At 45.5% G+C, this 12,957-nt stretch overlaps 1 protein-coding gene and 1 long non-coding RNA gene across 2 annotated transcripts in view; both read left to right on the top strand.

Moving 5' to 3' along the window:
* The window catches only part of ZNF281 (zinc finger protein 281), a 523,665-nt gene that overhangs the window by 166,398 nt on the left and 344,310 nt on the right, over window positions 1-12,957 (top strand). The gene's annotated exons all lie outside the window — the stretch shown is intronic.
* Window positions 11,449-12,957, top strand: part of LOC142209413 (uncharacterized) — a 138,375-nt gene continuing 136,866 nt past the window's right edge. The window contains exon 1 of the long non-coding RNA XR_012716940.1: window positions 11,449-11,630. This is a non-coding gene — a long non-coding RNA (uncharacterized LOC142209413). The remainder of the gene's footprint in view (window positions 11,631-12,957) is intronic.

Below are 12,957 nucleotides of genomic sequence, written 5' to 3'. Positions count from 1 at the left end.
TTATACTCTGGGGTCTGAAAAGACTTCAGAGTATAATAATTGTTCATGTGTGTCCATAATGGGACATAATACTGTGTACTGGGGCCAGTATGGGGACATAATACTGTGTACTGGGGCCAGTATGGGGACATAATACTGAGTGCAGGGGCAACAATGGGACATAATACTGTGTACTGGGGCCAGTATGGGGACATAATACTGTGTGCAGGGGCCAATATGGGGTATTATAGTGTGCGCGGAAATGCGCATGGGGGGGGGGGGCGTTAGGGGTCAGTTGGTCGAGGTCTTCAGCGTCGGTCGGGGGGGGGGGGGCATGTCAAAAGTTCGCCACGGGGCCCTGCTATTCCTAGTTACACCACTGACTAGGAATATTAACAATAAAACCTCCTTAAACTCCCCTTATATATATAGCCCCCTCCCCTTATAAGTTACCCTGAAATTTTTAAAAATAAACCCTGTTAGTAAATATCTGCCCCCCTTATCAGTAATAAAGTCATTTATTTTCTCAGAAAAATGATAAAGTTTTACTCACTTTCCCAGGCTCCCTGCTGCGTCCTGATGCTGAAGCCTCTCCCTGCTTGTAGACTCCAGAGAAGGATCTGTGATGACGTCACCACAGGCCCTTCTCTGTCTTCTATGTAGTGACGTCTATGTAGAGCAGGGACTACAGCGCCCTGTTCTATCACAGATGTCGATGGCCACAGTATTGTAACTAGGGCTCTCCTGATCCGGAGCACCAGACCAAACATGAGTGGGTAAGACTGCACCTACTACTGTGGGGGTTAGAAAGGTTGTGAGGGGATGATGCTCAGAGGGGGAAGAGGCAGCTGGGACTGTTAACTGTTAAGCCCAGGTCTCAGAATAGAGACTCATACTCAGTGGCGTAACTAGGAATGGCGGGGCCCCGTGGCGAACCTTTGACATGCCCCCCCCCCCAATAAACACGGACGCCGAAGACCTCGACCGACCCCCTCCTCTGCACTCTATTATGTCCCTTAGTAAGCCCTGCACACAGTATTATGTCCATTAGTGGCCCCTGCACACAGTATTATGTCCCTTAGTGGCCCCTGCACACAGTATTATCCCCCATAGTGGCCCCTGCACACAGTATTATCCCCCATAGTCGCCCCTGCACACAGTATTATGTCCCACTGTGGACACCCATAAACAATTATTATACTCTGGGGTCTTTTCAGACCCTAGAGTATAATAATCGGAGACCCGGGGGAATAAAAACATTAAAAAAAACAGTTGCTTACCTGTTCCCTGGCTCCTATGCTGTCTGCCGCCGCTCTCGTCCTAGACCGGGTTCATGTGACGTCAGAGACGTCAGACAAGTATGAAGGAGGACTGGCAGGATCGTGGAGAGGTAAGTAACAGTATTTTTTACGTTCCCTTACCTCTCCTAGTCCGCCGATCACTATACTCGGGGGTCTGCAAAGACCCCCGAGTATAATGATAGTGTTTGTGGGGCCCACAGTGTCACTTGCCGATCCCGTCCCTGCCAGGATCGGCAAGTAAATAGGGCCCGTAATAGCCTATTAAAAAAAAAAAACGCAGCGGTAGCGGCTGTCACCGGGCCCCCTAATGGCCTGGGCCCTGTGGCAGCCGCCTCCGCTGCCTCTACGCTAGTTATGCCTCTGCTCATACTGCCTCAGTTGTTGGCGGTGTCATGAACTGGGTCACGTTGCTGCATACTGTCCCCTGCAACCAGGTGGGTTTCCCTGTTTGTCCAACCCACTTGTTCGGCAGAAACTGCGATCGAACCACAGATGTGTACTGTGACTGTGGCAGGGCATGTTGTACTGGCTGTCTTTGACTCTGGGATCCTAGTAACCTTGGTGCACCATGATTTGGTCGAACCTGCACTGTACAATGGACAAACTATTGGGGTCTTGTGTATACGTGGTGAGACCAGAGAGAATCCTGTTACAGAGGTCACTATATAACTACCTCTGGCACCGCCTCCCACAAAGTGGGCATGGTTAAGTCTCTGTGGCATGATGTGATTATGGGGAGGGATTTTCCTCTATTTTGGGATATGTAGAAAAAGCAGAAGCTACTATTAGAGTTAGGCTTTAACTTTTGACAAGTTACCTGAGTAAACAGCAGTGTCTGTTAATTTCTTAGTTTAATGTCTATAAAAACAATGACAGGATACTGTGTAATACTGGTGATTCTCGGAATATTTGTGAAGCAACCTGTCCTTATAAAATTATATGCTGGGAAAAGAGGAATATAACTGTTTACCTGCCACTTCGCACATATGACAAATAACCGCAAACCTTGTGCATCCATATTTGGCTTATTTTGATATAACTTCATGTGACGTATGTATCCCGCATTCTGAGTGAATAAAGATTTGGTTCAGAGAGCCTACTCTAAGCCATTTTGAAACCCAACCTGTGTGTTTCTCTTTGCTCTCCGGCCGTGATACTGAGAGGAGTCTAGAATTCAGTTGGGGTAATTAGAAAAACCCTAACAGATTTTGGAGGCACTGCTGAGATCCCTGAAATCCTTCCTTATTTGACAACATCAGGAGCTTTCTGGAGGAAAGAGAAATTTCAAATCCATGTGGTAAGTAAGTGCATTAACCTGCTTTCTTTCTCTTTCTTGTATGAGAGCATCTTGGATCAAAGTGGAAAGAGACTAGTAAGGGAATCTCGAATTCTAAAGTCCTTCTCTGTTTGTTTGTTCGTGTGTGTTTGCACTTGTATTTCTGTAAAGTAGATTAAAAAAAGTGATTTGATTTAATTTATTGGAAATAGATAAGGATCACTTGGTGTGATGATTTGTGAACATTGTATGTGCACAGTATCTTTGGATCAGACCCCCTTTTGGGTGGTATACCACAAGAATTAAACCTATATTCTGACTTTCTATTCTGTCATGTTGATGTGATCAGAATAAACACAGCGAGTAGGCTGTGGTTGCTTTTAAAAAAAAGAAGTGTAGAACTTCCGTAAAAGTATGTGACAGTTTAATGATTAGATGCCTTGTTCATATGTTCAGTAACCCTTTTACTTCATGGGAGATCAAATAAGAGGGGATAATGGTATATGGATTTAGTTGTGGAAAACACAGCTCAGGGGTTAGCATGATGGGGCCAACATTGGAGGATATTTAATTGTCACGCAATACCTGGCAAAAGAACCAGAGGTAAACAGTGGTCACACATTTTATATTTTAAGTAAAAAAAATTGTACTATCCGCGGGACAGAAATGTATATCACAGTCCCTCATTCATTTACCCTTGAGCATGAGCACTGTGCATCTTGTTTGGAGCTCTTGGTTGGCTGCAGTTTCTGTTTTCTGTAGTGTTTTAAGTTTAATCTCCCTCTATTTCTGGTACATTTGCACTGATCCAAGGTGTAGGATAAGACATAGAGCTCCTCAAGAGAATTCTATAACTAGTCAGCCGTTCAGACTACAGGAGCTAGGTGCACTCCAGAGTAGAGAATTGCAGGATTATGGGTGCCCATAGGAGTAGGGACATGGCAAAGTGTGCAGTAGCCATGTATGTACCCTAAGAGGCTAGTTATGGAAAGGGAGGAGGAGTTTTCAATCGTAGGTGTTAAAAAGGTCTTTATGAAGGCAGGTAAGCTGAAAACAGGAGCCCTGGACTTAGTGAAGTGGGAGGAGTTTTAGAAGAATAATTAACATTGGATCAGGGCAAAGGGACTTGAGGCACAAGTTGATGCCTGGGTGTGAGTAGCAAGGGAGGTTGTGGCAGAGGAGGAGTAGGCGTTTCAAAGGAGGGTGCCATGGCTCAAACAAAATCCCCACGCATTCCCTCCTTTTCTATCTTCCTTCTTAGGGTCCATTCACACAGAGGAAAATGTTGAGGAATGAGGATTCTTTTGAAATTGTAGAAGACCATGTGACAAAAGTCAGAGAGCTTCAGGAACAAACCCGAAAAATAGCTAAGAATGCCTGGAATCCATTTAAAGCTTTGAGAATCAATTTTGGAGGTTGGGTATCAGGGCTCCTATTGCTATTAGTGCAGATCGTTGTAGGCATTATAATTTTGGCATTGCTTATTAAAATTGATACCCTTGAGACATACTTCAGCTAAGTTAATTGCCAAGGAGCTCTTTTATATGTTCTCTCGGACAGGTATACCCAAGGAGATCCTGACTGACCAAGGGACTCCTTTTAAATCCAAGGTAATGAAAGAAAGGTGTAAGCTCCTGCAAATTAAACACCTACGAACTTCTGTATATCACCCCCAGACAGATGGCCTAGGGGAGAGGTTCAATAGAACCCTTAAGGGCATATTAAAGAGGGTGGCTAGTAATGACGTCAAAGATTGGGATTACCTACTGCCCTATTTAATGTTTGCAATGCGGGAGGTACCTCAGTCCACCACAGGATTTTCCCCATTTCAATTGGTGTATAGTAGACACCCACGTGGTGTCTTGACATGACCAAGGAAACCTGGGAACAAGAGCAAACTCCTTACAGAAGTGTAATTGAACATATTACCCTGATGTAGGACAGAATTGCAGCGGTAGTGCGTATTGTTAAGAAACATGTTGGTGTTGGTTCCCACGGTGGAAAGTAAATTATTGGCCAAATGGAAAGGGCCATATGAAATTATTGAAAGAGTGGGAAAAATGAACTATAAGGTATACCAGCCAGGCTAGAGGAAACATGAACAAATATACCATAAAAATTTACTAAAATCCTGGAAGCACAGGGAAGTGCTGATGTTTGTAGGTACCCCTAGCAAGGTTACTACTGAAGGAGTAGGTTCTTCACCCCAGGTGCAAATAGCAGAGTCCCTGTCTAAGGCACAGAAACAGGAGTCACAAGAGTTGGCACAGAAAAATAATTATGTATTTTCTGAATTGCCTGGACATACCAATGTGTTAGAACATGACATTGTTTACCCTTTACAAGGCACTCGACGACACCGGACACTTACAACAAAAGCTTGTTTGGTCTGCCTATCAGGTTGGCCCTGATTCTCTTTCTCCCTTAGATTCCTCCCCACCCCACTACACTCCCATGTGTTTTTTTCTTACCTTTCCTGACCGCAAGATACGTATACTGTTATCGATTCACTAATGTATGATATACGTCTTCATTGAGAGATGCCTGTCTGTAACATTTCTGATACTGTGGTCGTTCTTGTGACCTTTTGTTCTGTTGTGTTCTATAATCTTTGAAAAATTCAATAACAATTAATGAAAAGAACATGACATTGTCACCGAGTCGCAGGTACGGGTTAATCTAAAACTGTACAGGGTACCTAAAGCTCGTAGACAAGCGATATGTGAGGAGGTCAAAGATATGTTGGCACTTGGGGCAATTCAGAAGTCCAAGAGTGACTGGTCTAATCCCATTATTTTGATTCCTATGCCAGATGGTACCATAAGGTTCTGTAATGAATTCTGTAAATTGAATGGTGTCAAAATTTGATGCCTACCTGATGCCCAGTTTCGATGAGATACATGCCAGGTATTTCTACACCCTCAAATTAACCAAAGGGTACTGGCTCACTAAAGAGGCCAGAGAAAAAACTGCATTTGTCACCCAGAGGGCTTGTTGCAATATCTGACAATGCCGTTTGGGTTACATGGGGCTCCAGCAACGTTCCAGAGGTTGATGGAAAGAGTCCTTAAAGCCCCATTGAAGGTATGCTTCAGCTTACCTAGATGACATTGTCATCTTTAGTCGTACTGGTTAACAGCCAACCCAAACAAGTGTGCTTTGGGTCTGGAAGAGGCCCGATACCTTTGGTATGTAATTGGAAGAGGGGTGATAAAACCCCAAGTTAACAAAGTGAAGGCCATTCAAAATTGGCCTTGGCCCTTTAATAAAAAACAAGAGCTTTTCTGGGAATTGTTGTCTATTACCATAGGTTCATTCCAAATTTTTCTACTATTGCAGCCCTGCTGACAGACATTACTAAGGGGACTAAGTCTGTCATGGTCAAATGGAGTGAAGAGGCTGAGGGGGCATTCCAAGAGTTGAAGACCATCCTCTGTAAACAGCCGCTTTTGGTCACACCTGACTTTACTAAGGAGTTTGTGGTTCAAACTAACACCTCTGATGTAGCGTTAGGCACAGTGCTGTCCCAAATGGTGGGTGGTGAAGAATACAAAGTCTCCTACCTAAGTAGGAAGCTTGCACCATCTGAAAGAAATTATAGCATTGTGGAGAGGGAGTGCTTAGCCATTAAGTGGGCCCTGGAATCTTTAAAGTACTATTTACTGGGCTGACACTTTAAATTGGTCACTGATCACTCCCCTCTTACTTGGATGTGCTGCGCGAAAGAGAGAGACGCCAGAGTTACCAGGTGGTTTCTGACGTTACAAAATTTTAAGTTCACAGTGGAACACAGGGCAGGCAAGCTGCAGGGAAATGCCAATGCTCTATCCAGGACCCATTGTATGTGGGATAAAAGTGTTCACACCTACAGGTCTGAACAAAGGGGGGGTATGTGAGAAGGTGACAGGTTATGTACTGGAGTCCCCCTATATCAGCCCCAGATTCCTGACTTATGTATAGTCCAGTAGGTTTCTGAAATAGGTTTCAGCCCCAGATGTGGGTCCTAAGGCTCATTACTGGCCCATAAAAGGTTGCAGAGCCTGCACTTCAGGGCAGATGCAAGAAGTGAGGAGATGGCTGGGTCTGTCCTGTAACCCTGAGTCCAGTGAGACTAATTTGTGCAGTGCGAGCCATGGATGCCGCAGCTGACTCAGTTGTGGAATCTGCATGAAGATAGGGCATGCCGCTTTTTTTTCCCGCTTTCCCATCGAAAGGAATGCGAGACGTTTTTGCAGGCAGATTTTGAAGCGGATTCCGTGTCAAAATCCACCTGCAAAATACTCCTTGTGAACATATCCTTTGTGTCCCTGTCTTGACTGTTTGAGTCCGCAGCAGTGCTTCTACCGAGCTACCTTCCCCACTCCATTTAAAGTGACATATGTTAGTTTTTAAAAATGAGGCCTCATCCTTTAGGGTCCATTCACACTGAGTTTTTTGGCGAGGATTTTGATGAGGAAAAAATCTGCTTCAGAATTAGGAAATGGCTTTTTCCTCCATCACAGTGTATAGACCTTGAAAAACCCGCTAGTGGTTTTTACCAATTCGGCACCCAAATCCGCAATGTGGATTTCCCGCCTCCCATTGACTGCGTTGGTTTTTGCAGGGGGAATCCACATGAAGGAAACTATATTTTCCGCTAGTGGAAAAAAAAAGCTAGCGGAACCCATAGGACTTTATGGGGAGGCATTTATTCCACATTGATTCTGACACAGATTCAGTGCCAAATTCCTCACCAAAAACTCAGTGTGTATGGCCCTTAGGGCTAGTTCACATGGGTTTTCCATATGTACACATTCCGTCGTGGCTGCCTTGACGGCAGTGCACTGGCATCCCTTCGTGGCATTCTGTGATGGATTAGGTCCAAATGAATGGGCCGGAGCCTTGCGCCGCGGATGACGAGATAGGGCAGCTCGCTTCTTTTTTCCACTACTAGCTAGTGTAAAAAAGAAGCAAGCAGCTCCCATTGAAGTCAATAGGAACAGCGATTTTTGAGGTGGATTCCATGTCAAAATCCGCTGCCAACTTGCCCCATGTGAACTAGCCCTAAGGCACTTTTGGGCCCAAACCTAACGGGCTTAAAGAACCACACCTAATGCATCATGCATTTTGGAAAAATATCAAAGATCCAAGAAGCACACCATGAGGCTACGGCCCCACAGGAACAATCATTGCGTGAACACATCGCAGTTCTTCCCGCAACGCTTTGAACAGAAAGTTCACAATGTTTTCTTCCGCGGACTTTCTGTTACAATTATATCTACGGGGAAGTCGCTGGCGTTTCCGTAGATATAATTGACATGCTGCGATTTTCAAAACCGCAACGGTTTTGGAAATTGCAGCATGTCTGCGCTGTGATTTTTTCCGCAAAGTGGGGATGGGATTCGCATGAATCCCATCCACTTTGCAAGTAGTGTAAAACGCCGCGATTGCTTCCGCCATGGACAAATTGCAGCGATTCTGGCCCATGGGGCTCTGGCCTGACTATGGAAAACTAGCGCTTTTAAAAACATGTTGTTTTTTTGTTTTGTTTTTTAAAAAGCATCATTTTAATTTAAGTTGTGGAATTACAAGCACTTTTCCTATATATTTAATAGCACGAGAACCCAATGAGAAATGATGCAGAACAAAAATTTACATATTTTTGCTAACTTTGCTGGGGTATTTTTTCTAAAAATACTATCGAAACCACCTATGAGGCAGTTTTTGCGACAATTTTTTCATGCATAAATACAAAACATAAGAATATGTTTACCCACGTGGCATATTCTGCTGACAGCCAAAAGTCAGTTTCAGGAAAATGTCCCCCGTATCGAAATACAGAAAAAACTGCAGTGGAAAAAATCTGCAAGACTTGTATGTGTCAATAATTATCATTTATTGCATCATTGTCTTATTCAATAAAATCCTGTTGTGACCTGAGAGCGCCGTCTTTCCATTTCATTGAAAACGCTAATAATTATCATTTGATTGTTCCAAAAATACATTAAGTCCTCGGAAAACACTGGCTCTCCTTCATAGGGCTTACCATGATATTTATTTTTTTATTTTTTTTTAACATTAAAGTTTATTGAAATTTTTCAAACAAATTTTAACACAATACACAAAAAGAAAAAGGCAAAAAACAAAAGGAAGAGGGGGGAGCACGGGGAATAGGTGAGAGGGCGCTGAAACGGAACAAGTCTCTGAGATGGGGAAAAAAAAAAAAAAAAAAGTCCAAAAGGCCGTTAACAGAAGCTGGGGAAGGAGAAGGGACCTAGAAGGGGGAAAGGAAGGTGCAGGACGGCTCTGGCACAGCAGAACCAATATATCAGTGCAAATAATACATCAGAACAAAGTGTGAGAGTCTGACGCAGCAGACTCAACAACTCAAAAACAAAAACAAAACAATAAAAAACAATACAATTTAAGAATAGAAGACAGAGCATAAACAATAAAAGATGTGAGTAATATTCCAGAACAATGAAAAACAAACAAAACAAACAAAGAGACATCAGACAGGAGACACAGAGGGAAAGAGGGAGCGGAAGTCAGCAGAATAATAGAAATGGTTCCAAAGGAGACAGGTCTGATGATGCCTGGAATCCTCTGGATGCAGTTCAGCAATCAAAGTCTCCATCGTGTGGATCGACAGAACCTAATTCAGCCAGGCGAGAAGGGAAGGGGGGGATGTGGACTTCCACAGCCTAGGGATAACCGAGCGAGCCGCCACTAACAAAAAGCCTAGGAGTCTGCAGGTAGGCTTGCGGAATTTCCTGGAAAATATGGAGAGGAGCAACGGAACTGGGTCATCCGCCAGATCGATACCTGTAACCTGCAAGATAACACTTCTGACTCCAGTCCAGAAGAGACGCAAAAGGGGACAGCCCCACCATATGTGGGCCATCACTCTAATTGTCTTGGATTGATGCAGTGGATTGGACTGAGGACCCAGACATTGACCTTGATTTTGATTGGGAAATTGATAACATTTTGGCATCAAGTCCTGGGGGTAACTTTTATTTAGAGGACCGCAAAGGTGGAGAATTGGCTGCAACCACTACTACCGGTAATGGTCCTCTAATATCGGACTCTACATTACCTCGGTGTTAATAGTCCAAACAACATGTACAGTACTTTAGCTGTAGATCAGAAACCACTTTCCCTTCCTACACCACATTTAACCAAGCTTCATCATCATCATCATCATCATCCTGCTGATATGGAGCCACTAAAGGAAACCTTGCCTTACAAGGCATGTTCTGGAGCTGTGACTGAGCCAAATCTAAACACAGAGTCCTTTGGAACTGAACAAAATTCACCAGCTGTGCTTTTGGCCCTTGGGGTGAGTTGAGCCTTGCACCAGCAGTGTTTTTGGCCCTTGGGGTGAGTTGAGCCTTGCACCAGCACGTGTCCCCTAACATCAGGCTGGCCCTAAGTTCTGCGCTTTGCACAAAGTTCCACTTGACCACTGACGCGTGGACAAGTGCATGCGGCTAGGGACGGTACATCTCAATCACGGCACACTGGCTGAATGTAGTTGAGGCTGGGACCGGGTCGCAAACTCTGGCGGCCTGCCTTGTCTCCCCATCCAATATTCCTGGCAGGAGTGCTGAAACACCATCCTCCTCCTCCTCCGCTGTTAAATCGACGCCAGCTACGAGCTGGAAATGTTGCAACACTGGTATGGGGAGACGTCAGAAGGCCGTGCTGAAGCTCATCAGCTTGGGGGACAGACAGCACACTGCCTCCGAGGTGAGGGATGCCATCCTGGATGATATTGCAATGTGGTTTTCGCCGCTGCAAATGGGCCCAGGCATTTTTTCGTGTGTGATAATGACCGGAACCTGGTAGCGGCTCTGGAGCTTGCCAGCCTCCAACACGATCCATGCCTGGCCCACGTTTTCAACTTATTGGTGCAACGGTTTTTAAAAACGTACCCCAATTTACACGAGCTACTGGTTAAAATGCGGTTCTTGTGCGCCCACTTTGGCAAGTCTACAGTAGCTGCTGCTAGCCTCAATACACTCCAGCAATGCCTACATCTGCCTGAAGCACTGGCTGTTGTGCGAGGTCACCACACGCTGAAACCCTAGATAACGTATGTTGAACAGGGTGTGTGAGCAGCAGAGACCTTTGATGGAGTTCCATCTCCAAAACCCAAAAGTTCATCAAAGTCAGCTCCTTCAGTTTCTGCACCATGAGTGCCCATGGGTGGAAGACTTATGTGAAATCTTATCCCATCCTTTCCACTGGACACTTTACAAACTCACTACAACCTGTATGAAAGTGGATAAATAATTGGAAACCTTCTTTCCGCTACATTAATAAGGACAGAAACATAACTTTAAACCGAAAGAAACATTAGCATGCGCTCATCACAATTCCTGATATGACAGTTGCGTTAAGCAGGGTGCAGGGTACAACGCAGACCAGGCCCGAGCACCAGGAACAGGTGTTATAATGGCTAGCAGATAATGCTTCCAGCTGCTTTTCTACCAGCCAGTCAGCCACTACCTGCAGTCGTGTTCATACCCAAGAGTCTGCCCCTCCTTCCTCTCAACATGCCCAATCTTCCAAACAGAGTCATCCCACCCTTGACCCCCCCCCAAGGATCTTTTACTGTCTCTCCCTCTGTTGAACCACTTCCTGAATCGCAGGAGCTACCAGACGACTTTGTGTGTCCTGATGCCCAAATACTGGAGCATCTGCCATTTCCTACCAATTTTGTGGTTGTGGACCCGCAACCGGCGTTTCTCGGCCTCAGTGATGATGATGAGACACTGTTGCTATCAGGGCAAGCTGTGGTTCCGTGCGGTTTGCAGTAAGAGGAGAGTGAGCAATTGGAAGAGGAGTTGGTGGACGATGAGGCCACCGACCCGACATGGACAGGGGTGATGTCTAGCGGGGAAAAGCGTAGATGTGGAGGCAAGCTAAGCAGGAAAAAAGGTGGATAGAGGCAGAGGCATGGGCAGGGGTGATGTCTAGGAGGGAAAGCAGTGTAGATGTGGAGGCAAGCTAAGCAGGAAAAAAGGTGGCTAGAGGCAGAGGCATGGACAGGGGTGATGTCTAGGGGAGAAATCAGTGTAGATGTGGAGGTAAATTCAGCAGCAAAAAAGGTGGCTAGAGGCAGAGGCATGTCCAGAGGCAGCAAGACCAAAGATTTTCTGCGTACTAGCCACTCGCCCATGTTGTCAGACTTATGCGAGATCTCTCAGTGTCTTTGAGGAGTCCACCAAGAGTGTCAGCTGTGATGACGCATTAGTGAGTGTAACAATCCCGCTCCTGTGTGTGATGCAAGAATCCCTCATCGCCATCAGGGATAACGCATTGTATGCTGAGGTATGCTATAGTCAGTGCACACTCCTGTCCGCTTCACAGCGTATATTGATGGAGGAAGAGGAGGAAGATGACGAAGCAGCAGATGATCTCATTGTCACACAGGAGGCTAGTGGCATCCCCTGGCCAAACTACCACCACTGAGGGGCCTAGTGTCACCAGGAGGGACAAGTATAGGCGCATTTTGCAGGAGTACCTGGCTGACCACAGCCCTGTCCTCTCTGATCCCTCTGCACCCTACAATTATTGAGTCTCCAAGTTGGATTTGTGGCTGGAACTTGCGCTATACACCTTGGAGGTCTTTTCCTGCCCTGCCGCCAGTGTGCTATCGGAAAGGGTCTTCAGTGCAGCCGGTCACATCTTCACAGATAAGCACAGTCGGCTGTCAGCTGACAGTGCTGACCGGCTGACTTTCATGAAAATGAACAGCCAATGGATAGACCAATCATTTTCATGTCCACCAGTGTTAAGCACCCCAACATGAAGTTTCATGTGTGTGCTCACCCTCTACAATTCCTCCTCCTCCTCACACTCCTCCACCATCAGCGTTGCACAATTCTGCTCCTACTAGGCTCAATCCACCCTGATTCCCCCCAACTCTGCTGGTTAGAAGCTCATTAGAAGTCATGCCAAGTAACACACTGGCACACATGGCTGACTTCATGTTGGGTTGCTTATCAAGAGACAAAGGCATAGTTCACATCATGGAGAGCAAACAATACTGGATTTTTGCAATCCTCGACCCCCGATATAAGTAAAAAAATCTCGTCCTTTGTTCTGGTAGGGGAGAGGAAAAAAAATCGCAAAAATGATAGGTAGATATGGAGGCAAGCTAAGCAGGAAAAAAGGTGGGTAGAAGCAGAGGCATGTCCAGAGGCACAGGACAGCTGTTTCACAGAAGCCAGGCCTGAGGCAGCAAGGCCCAAGATGTTCCCTCTTCTAGCCACCCGAGAGAAACTCCCCCATCGAGGCCATGTTCCTCGATGGTGTTAAGATTTTTCAATATATACACGGAGGACAAATTTAGTACACTTTGCAAGTCTAAACTGAGTAGGGGCTCTGAAAAGAGCAACCTTACCACTTCTT

This window comes from Leptodactylus fuscus, chromosome 6 (assembly GCF_031893055.1).
Source record: "Leptodactylus fuscus isolate aLepFus1 chromosome 6, aLepFus1.hap2, whole genome shotgun sequence".
NCBI lineage: Eukaryota > Metazoa > Chordata > Amphibia > Anura > Leptodactylidae > Leptodactylus > Leptodactylus fuscus.
This window is presented reverse-complemented; position numbering and strand designations above follow the sequence as displayed.